Source organism: Muscardinus avellanarius (genome assembly GCF_963383645.1).
Source record: "Muscardinus avellanarius genome assembly, chromosome: 12".
NCBI lineage: Eukaryota > Metazoa > Chordata > Mammalia > Rodentia > Gliridae > Muscardinus > Muscardinus avellanarius.
Genome location: NC_137798.1, coordinates 20,605,221 through 20,614,770, shown reverse-complemented (window position 1 = coordinate 20,614,770; position 9,550 = coordinate 20,605,221). Strand labels below are relative to the sequence as shown.

General features: G+C 35.1%; 1 pseudogene across 1 annotated transcript; it reads left to right on the top strand.

Moving 5' to 3' along the window:
* Positions 1–2,222: 2,222 nt before the first annotated feature.
* Positions 2,223–3,195, top strand: LOC308271347 (olfactory receptor 4K15-like; annotated as a pseudogene). Its single transcript has one exon. The product of its transcript is annotated as an olfactory receptor 4K15-like (transcript).
* The last annotated feature ends 6,355 nt before the right edge of the window (positions 3,196–9,550 follow it).

Below are 9,550 nucleotides of genomic sequence, written 5' to 3'. Positions count from 1 at the left end.
GCCAGTTTTATGAGTTATAAGTATTGGGAAAATACTCATTTGATAAAATTTCAAAAAGGAGGGACCTGAAAATTATTTAGCATAAATTGCATCATGCTTAATTCACCTTCAAATATTACAAAAAATGAAACATTGTTTTTATATGACCACCTCTAATCCAAAACTCATTCTTTTATTAGTCAGACTACATCATGTAAAATTATCAGAAAATAATTATTTGTTCAGAGCTGAAATAACATACTATTAAAATGTTTGCATGTCATAACAGTTGATTAAATTTATTACCTATATAATATTTTTAGAAATATTTTCAGAATCTCTAAGAGGATTAACATCTAAGTATTTAATATTTGAGAATGATAAGCGCTAAAAGGCTGAAGAACCTTCTCCTGCTCAGCAGTCAGATAGCTACCCAGTGACATAACCATGGTTTTAAACACTACAATTTTTTTTTCTGATAGTCCAGTTTTCACAACAGTGATATTCTTGGGTATCTTATGTACTAAGAAACTCCTTGATTGAAACAATTTGACCAGTGTTTTTCTCTATGAAAAAGTGGGTGCTTTCTTATTCTAGGCACCCCCAAAAATCAGTCACAGAAGAATATACTTTTACAGATGACTCAGAAATGCTATCTGGAGGATGATTATTATGATGATTTTCCTTTATAATTGCATTATGAGTTTTATTCTAAAGTGCATCTGCTCACAAGTTTCTCATGTCACCTCCAATTCTGTTGTAGCACCAGAGTATCTTAGTAGATTATTTCCCTTGATTAATGCTTTGCTCTTTTTTATGGGATATATATGAAACCCTCTTAGTTCATTTTATTGGCTATTTTTTTTGTCTTAGGAATTTAGTGCAATGTTTATGTCAGGGAGTTGAAGAGTCAGGACTCCTAAGGATAGAGGTGATGATAAAGAAACAGAAGAGAAGGCAGTAGCTCCTCAGAGTCAAACTTATTCCATTGTACACTTTTTCCTGTAGTGTATTCCACCTTCTAATTCTACTCGATAAACTTGCTGAAAGTCCTGGAGTCATTATTTTGATATAACATGTGCTAAAATATGGATTTTTGCATTGGTGGGATTTTAGAAATTGAAAACTTGATATATTAACATGAATTCCTGAATTTAGTTTCTGTGAGTTAAAATGACTTATCACATTCTCCGTTCTTATGAATAAACCCTCTGGGAAAACTCAAGAAGAGACTACACAATTTATAATTATGTTCTAAAAAGACATTAATAAGCTGGGTGTGGTGACACATGCCTGTAAATCCCAGTACTTGGGAGGCTGAGACAATTTTTTCTTTTATAACTTGCTTTTTTTTTTAATGATACAATCTTAGAAAGGCTTTAAAACCTATACAATTAAAAATAACACAAAAGTGGACAAGTTTTTATAAAACAGAACACAGAATAACTGAGTAGAAAAGAAAAAGTATTTTTCTTATGATCTGAATTCTTTATTATAAATATCAATTCTTTACAATTATAACGTTAAAAGACTCACCAAATTTAATAAAATACTATTTATAACTTAATAAAATGTTCATGGTTTTTATCTCTATTTTCTGGGTATAAAAAAGTTTAATATCTTCAGGGATTAGTTGAAAGAAACTAATGCATTAATTTATCTCTAAAAGAAAAACTCTAGGAGGAACTAAGTCACAAGTGCAAAGGTTCTGGGAAGTTCGGATTTTTACAGTTTTACTAGGATTTTGTATTTTAGTTTGTAGAAATGTTAACTTTAAGGAGGAGACAGGTTTTAATCATTTGAAGTGATAATTCCTCTTGTAACCTTACAGGAATGTAATGTCTCTCTTGTCTTATCTTTATAATTACAAAACGTTTGTTCAAAAAATGACAAAAACAAGGGGAACATCTGGTAAAGTTCTTAGGAGGTGGAGAATCAAGTGGTCAGAACACATCACGAGACAGAGCATTATCAAAATGTCACTCACTCCTGCCTCTATCCTCCTTTCAAGGGTAACAACTATGGGGCTTTTAGACTCATTTATTAAATTTACCTGTTTTTAATTTTAGTAAAGTAGATTTATATAATTTCTAGGGATTCAAGAAAACCCAGGGAGATAAATATAAATAGGAATTATAATCCTGAAAACCTGAAGTGTAATTGAGATAGTAAACTACAGTTCACTGATCTATCTCTATCTCTCTCCTATTCAGGTAGCTGGACATAAGTCTCTTCTAACGTCAATGAATGACACAAATTATTCTCGGGTGACTGAGTTTGTGTTGCTGGGACTCTCTAGCTCCAAGGAGCTCCAGCCTGTCTTGTTTATCATTTTCTCCCTCCTCTATCTAGCAATACTCATGGGCAACTTCCTCATCATTCTCACCGTGATCTCAGATTCCTGCCTTCACACACCCATGTACTTTCTGCTTGCAAACCTCTCTTTCACAGATGTATGTGTTGCCTCTTTTGCCACCCGCAAAATGATTGCCAACCTTCTGGTAGAACACAAGACTATTTCTTTTGATGCCTGTTTGGCTCACATTTTATTTGTTCACCTCTTCACTGGCAGTGAAATGGTTCTCCTTGTGTCGATGGCCTATGATCGCTAGGTCTCCATCTGCAAGCCTCTCCATTACATGACAATCATGAGCCGCCGTGTGTGTATTATTCTAGTTCTCATCTCCTGGCTTGTGGGCTTCATCTACACTACCAGAAGCTGGCATTTACTGTGAACTTGCCTTTCTGTGGTCCTAATCAGGTGGACAGTTTTTTCTGTGACCTCCCCCAGTCACCAAGCTGGCCTGCCAAGATACTTATGTCATCAGCTTACTCATAGTTGCGGACAGTGGCTTCCTTTCCTTGAGCTCCTTTCTCCTCCTGGTTGTGTCCTACACTGTGATACTGATCACAGTCGGGAACCGCTCCTCAGCCAGCATGGCGAAGGCCCGCTCCACACTGACTGCCCACATCACCGTGGTCACACTGTTCTTTGGACCATGCATTTTCATCTAAGTGTGGCCCTTCAGCAGTTACTCAGTGGACAAAGTGCTCGCGGTGTTCTACACCATCTTCACTCCCATTTTAAACCCAGTTATCTACAGTTTAAGGAACAAAGAAATGAAGGCAGCCATGTCAAAGCTGAAGAGTCGCTACTTGAAGCCTGGCCAGGTTTCTGCAGCCATAAGAAATGTTCTTCTCCTGGAGACCAAGTAAACTTAGACATTTTCAAATGGAATCCTGTGATGTTAAAGCCAGTCATGTTAACCGGTCTATCATGACAATGAAAGGCATGATGAATTTAGTAAATTTAATATTCTTTCCATTGTTGTTAGTTTATTTTTTGCTTTTTTCTTCCTACTTTAAAATTTAAAATTATTTCGAAATAAAGAGTATTTGTTTTCAAGTCAACAGTGGAATTTATAAATGTATAAATACTTTAGGCCTCGTATTTGTGAAAAATGTGTTGATCGTAATCTGATCAGTAGAAATAGTTTTACTCTATGTAAAGAAGGGAATGCATTGTATTAAACAATTTTTAGACAGGAAAATGGTGTAATTAATTAGTTTCTGTTTTTCTCAGAAGTTTTCCATCTTACTTCTGTGATAATATAGCAGTCTTGAGAATAGAGCTGCTTTAGTTATGCAGTCACTCAGGGCTATAAATCCATGGATTCCTGGATGACATCCATTCTTCAAGACAAGGTATCCTACCACTTGCATTCTGTGTACAAGGATATCCAATTAAATGTTCAAATTCATGGTAAATAAGGACATTTTAGTGTTTTAAGTTCTGGGGGAGGCACTTGATATTTATGACACTGATATTTCTTGGTTTAAGTCACATTTTCTTTTTTGTGTTTCTTTTTTTTGTGTGTGTGTGTGCATGTGTGTGTGTTTCTGGGGTTTGAATCCAAAGACACTGCCACTGTGCCACACCCCCTGCTTTTTTCTTTTGAAACAGTGTCTTACCAAATTACCCAGAAGTGGTATTGCTGGATCAAATGGTAGATTTGTTCCCATTCTTCTGAGGATTCTCCATACTGTTTTCCAAAGTAGTTGCACTAATTTGCAATCCCACCAACAGTGTTTTAGAGTTCCCACTTCTCCACATCCTTTCCAGCATTTGTTTTGTGTGTGTGTGTATTTTGAATGATTGCCTTTCTAGTTGGAATTAGGTGAAATCTCAGGGTAGATTTGATTTGCATCTCTCTGATTGCCAATGATGTTGAGCATATTTTTCTGCATTTATTGGCCATTTGAATTTCTTCTTTTGTGAAGTGCCTATTTAGTTCACTTGCCCATTTTTTTATTGGATTATTTGTTTTTTAGTGTTGAGTTTCTTGAGTTCTCTGTACATTCTAGAAATTAGTCCTCTATCGGAGGTGTAGGTGGCAAAAATTTTCTCCCATGCTTTGGCTCTCAGTTAAGGGTCTTGGCAGTTTCCTTTGCTGAACAGAAGCTCTTTGGTTTCATGCAATCCCACGTACTGATTAGCCTTTTAATTTGTTGTGCCTTTGGGGTCTTGGTGAGAAAGTGTTTATCTGTGCCTATGTGTTGCAGTGTTGGACCGATGCCCTCTTTGAGGAGCCTTAAGCTCTCTGGTCTAATATCTAAGTCTTTGATCTATCTTGAATTGATTCTTGTGCAGGGTAAGAAAGTGGGATTAATTTCCAGTTTTCTGCATATGGTTAACTAGTTTTGCCAACACCATTTGTTGAAGAGGTTATCTTTTTTTCAGTGTATGTTTTTGGCCCCTTTGTCAAAAATCAATTGGCTGAAAATATGTGAGCTTGTTTCTGGGTCTTCTATTCTGCTCCATTGGTCTATGTATCTGTTTTATCTGTTTTTGTAACAGTACCATGCTGTTTTTATTACATTGGCTTTGTAGTATAGTTTAAAATCAGGTATTGTGATTCCTCCTTCATGGTTTTTTTGCTGAGAACTACTTTGGTTATTCTGGGCATTTTGTTATTCCAAATAAATTTAAGCACTTATTTTTCTATGTCTGTGAGGAATGATCTTGGTAGTTTAATGGGCATTGCATTGAATCTGTAGATCACTTTTGGGAGGATGGCCATTTTAATGATATTTATTCTGCCTATCCATGAACAGAGAAGATCTTTCCATCTTCTAAGGTCTTCTTCAATTTCTTTTTTCAATGTTTTATAAATTTTTTTGTACAGATATTTTATCTCCTAGGTTAATTTTATTCCTAAGTATTTTTTGGGGGAGATCCTCAATGGAAGTGTTTTCTGAATTTCTTTTTCAGTGGATTGATGGTTGGTGTGCAGGAAAGCTTCTGATATTTTAAGATTGATTTTGTAAAGAGACATTTTGATGAATTTGTTGATCAGTTCGCCAAGCCTTTTGGTTGAGTTTGTTGGGTTTTCTAAATATAGTATCATGGCATCTGCAAATAATGAAAGTTTGAGTTCTTCTTTTTCTATTTGTACTCCTTTGATTTCCTTTTCTTGCCTTATTGCTCTGGCTAGAGTCTCTAGTACTATATTGAAGAGAAGAGGTGATAATGTACATCCTTGTCTTGTTCCTCTTTTTAGGGGGAATTCTTGAAGTTTTCCCCCATCTAATTTGATGTTGGAGGTGGGCTTATTATAGATTGCCTTTATGATGTTGAGATATGTTCCTTCTATTCCAATTTTCTGCAGTGTTTTTTTTATCATAATTAAATGATGTTGGGTTTTATCAAATGCTTTTTCAGTATCTATTGAAATGATCATGTGAGTTTTGTCTTTGATTCTATTTATATGATGAATTACATTGATTGATTTTCATATGTTGAACCAGCCTTGCATTCCTGGAATGAACCCTACCTGGTCATGGTAGATGGTTTTCTTTATTGGCTTTGAATATGTGTTGCTAGTATTTTGTTTAATAGTTTTGCATTCAAGTTGTTCAGAGATATAGGCCTGTAGTTTTCCTTCCTTGAACTGTCTTTATTCAGTTTGGGTATTAGTGTGATGTTGGTTTCACATAATGTATTTGGGAGAGTCCCAGTATTTTTTATTTCATAAAATAGTTTGAGGGGTATTGTGATTAGCTCTTCTATAATGGTTTTATAGAATTCACTTGGAAAACCATCTGGTCCTGGGCTTTTCTTTGATGGTAAGGTCTTTAAATGCTGTTTCAATTTCTTTGATTGTTATTGGCTGATTTAAGTGTTCTATATCTTCTTGACTCAGTTTAGGAAGGTTGTATTTATCTAGAAACTTGTCAATTCCTCCAGATTTTTCATTTTGTTGGAGTATAGTTTTTCAAAGTAGTTTCTGATAATCCTCTGGATTTCTACACTGTCAGTAGTAATGTCTCTTTTTTCATCTCTTATCTTCATTGTTTGGGTTGATTCTCCTTTTTTTTAGTTAGAGTCGCTAGTGGTTTATCTACCTTAATAATTTTTTTGAGAAACCAGCTTTTAGTTTTGTTGATTTTCTATACTGTTTTTTTATTCTCTACTTTGTTATTTTCCGATATATATATATCGGAATATATATATATATATATATATATATATATATATATATATATATATGTATGTATGTATTTTGGTGGTACTGCGATTCCTGGAAGCCCTTCTACCTCCGGGCTAACACTCCCAGTCCTATTTTTACATTTTTTATTTGGAAACAGGGTCTCCTAAGCCAGTGCACACGGCTGGCTTTGAACCTGCACGATCCTCCTGTCTCTGCCTCCCAAGTACAGAGATTACAAGCGTGCGCCACCACGCCCAGCTATAATAATAATAATTTCCTGTCTTCTATTGGTTTGGGGATTCAGTTGTTCCTGCCTTTCAAGGGCTTTGAGGTGTGTCGTTAGGTTATTTATTTGAAAACTTTCTATTTTTTTTATGTAGTCACTCAATGCTATAAATTTTCCTGTTAACACTGCCTTCAAAGTGTCCCAGAGGTTTTGATATGTTGTATCTTTATTTTTATTTGTTTCTAGACATTTCTTAACTTCACCTCTTACATCTTCTATGACCCATTCTTTATTTAGAAGTGTGGTGTTCAGTCTCCACATGTTCATTTTGTTTCTATCGTCTTCTTTAGTGATTTCTAGTTTCATTCCATTATGGTCTTAAATGACACAGGGAAGTATGTAACGTTTTTTAAATTTGCTAGTGCTCATTTAGTGTCCCAGGATGTGATCTATTTTGGAGAAGGTTCCATGAGCAGCTGAGAAAAAGGTAAACTTTGTTGTAGTTGGGTGAAATATTCCTTATGTGTCCAATAGGTCCATTTGATTAATGGTGTTCTTTAGTTCTGAGGCACCTTTACTGAATTTTTAAAAATTTTTTATTGGTGCACTGTATTCATATATCATAGTGGGATACAAAAAAAACTTTTGTAGACATACATGCACACATCACCAGTCAACCCCCACCCGATCCCCATCCCATTCCCTCCCCATGCTTGGCTTAGTGTTTGACATCTAGTATTATAGCAATTTATCCAAAATTAAAAATGATAATCTCACATAACAGTTTTATTTGTCTGATACCAAGCTTTTGATAACTTAAAGATAACATTTCAATATTTCTTTTTGCTTTCTTTCTTACCAGAGAATATTTTTTATTTTTTTTTTAGGTGAAACTATCATATATTTATATATTTATTTTTCAGAAAAAAATTTATTCTAATATAGAATATGGACTCTAGATACCCAAAACGATCTCGAAAAAGAACAAAGTTAGAAGATGTATATTTTGAAATCAGAAAATATACATCTTCTAACCTTTACTGAATTTTGTCTGGAAGACTGGTCTAGTGTTGTGAGAGGTGTGTTGAAGTCTCCCAGTATTATTGTATTGGAATTTATGTGTGACTTCATGTCACAAAGAGTTTGTTTTATGAAAGTAGTTGCACCTATGTTTGGGGCATAGATGTTGATTATTGTTATTTCCTCTTGCTGGATTATTTCTTTTACCGGTAAAATATGATCTTCTTTGTCTCTTCTAATAAGTTTGGGTTTGAAGTCTAAGTTGTCTGATATCATAGTTGCTATTCCTGCTTGCCTTCAAGTTACATTAGCATGAATTACCTTGCTCCAGCCCTTTACCTTGAGTTTGTTCCTATCTTTACTTGTATGGTGTGTTTCTTGTAAGCAGCAGATGGATGGATTCTGGTTTTTAATCCATTTTGCCACTTTATGTCTTTTATTGGGGAGTTGAGGCCATTTACATTCAGTGTGACTATTGAGAGGTAATTTTTGAATTCCAACTTGTTAAGATATTATTTCTGTTTGAAATATTGTTTATTCTTTGTTTAGTTGTCTGCTGGATGGAAAATTTTGTTTCTCTGGTTCTGGTGTGTATTACCTATTTCTTCTTTGTAGTCAATCCCTTTGAGTATTTTCTCTAGTGCTGGGTTTGAAGACATAAATTCCTTCAGTTTCTGTTTGTCATGGAAGCTTCTTATTTCCCCATCTAATTTAATAGATAATTTTGCTGGGTAGGAAATTTTTGGCTGGAAGTTGTTTTCTCTCAGAGTTTGGAATATGTTACTCCAAGCCCTTCTGGCTTTTATGACATGGTTTGGGAAGACTGGAGTGATTCTAATTGGTTTGCCTCTGAATGTCACTTGGCTTTTTGTTTTGTTGCCTTTAAGATTCTCTGCTTGGCTTCCACATTGGTCATTTTGACAATTATATGGCATTGGGAACCTCTTCTCTGATCCTGTATAAAGGGAGTTCTATAAGTTTCCTGTACCTGTGTATGGATCTCTTGCTCTATGTTTGGAAAATTTTCTGTTATTAATTCCTTGAAGATATTATTGATATCTTTCATTTCACCTTCTTTTCCCTCCTCTATTCTGATTATTTTTAGGTTAGCTCTCTTAAAATGGGCCCATATTTCTTCAATGTCAAATTCCTGCTGTTGGATTTTTTTTCTAAATTATAAACCATATGTTTGTATTTGGAGTGATAATCTTCTAGGAGCGAGATTCTATTCTCCTTGTAGTCTAATCAATTGTTTATAATTTTAATTGATGTCTTTACTTCATTGATTTCATCTGTTATTTCTTTTAGACTCTCTTTAAATTCTTTTTGAAGGTTCTGTATTATTTCTACAGTTATATTCCTGATTTCATCTTCTGGAGATCTCTGAATTTCTGTGTTATCAGGTTCTGATACTGTGTTGTTGTGGCCATTCATTGCTCCATTTTTATTCTTCTTTCCCATGATTTCAGAAGTTTTTGCCTTCTCTGGGTTCTTCCCTGGGTCACCACAACTTCACTAAGGGTGCTCTGGATCTCAAGTCTGTGGTAATCTCAGTCACCACTACTCCTTTACTGGGTTGTTTCTCAAAGTTTCAGACCCCAGGGAGTTAATCAACTGCGTGATACTGTGGGGGTGCCAGGCTGTGTGTTTTCCCCTAGGGAGCTGCAACTAGGGTGTGGTATCTTTGCCATCATTACTCCTTAACTGGGTTGGAGTGCAAAATCTCAGACTCAGGGATATTATCAAAGTTGCGCAAGTCCCTGGGGGTACAATGCTGGTACTTTACCTTTAGGGGCCACAATTTCACTTATGGTTGTTGAGTGCACTGATCTAG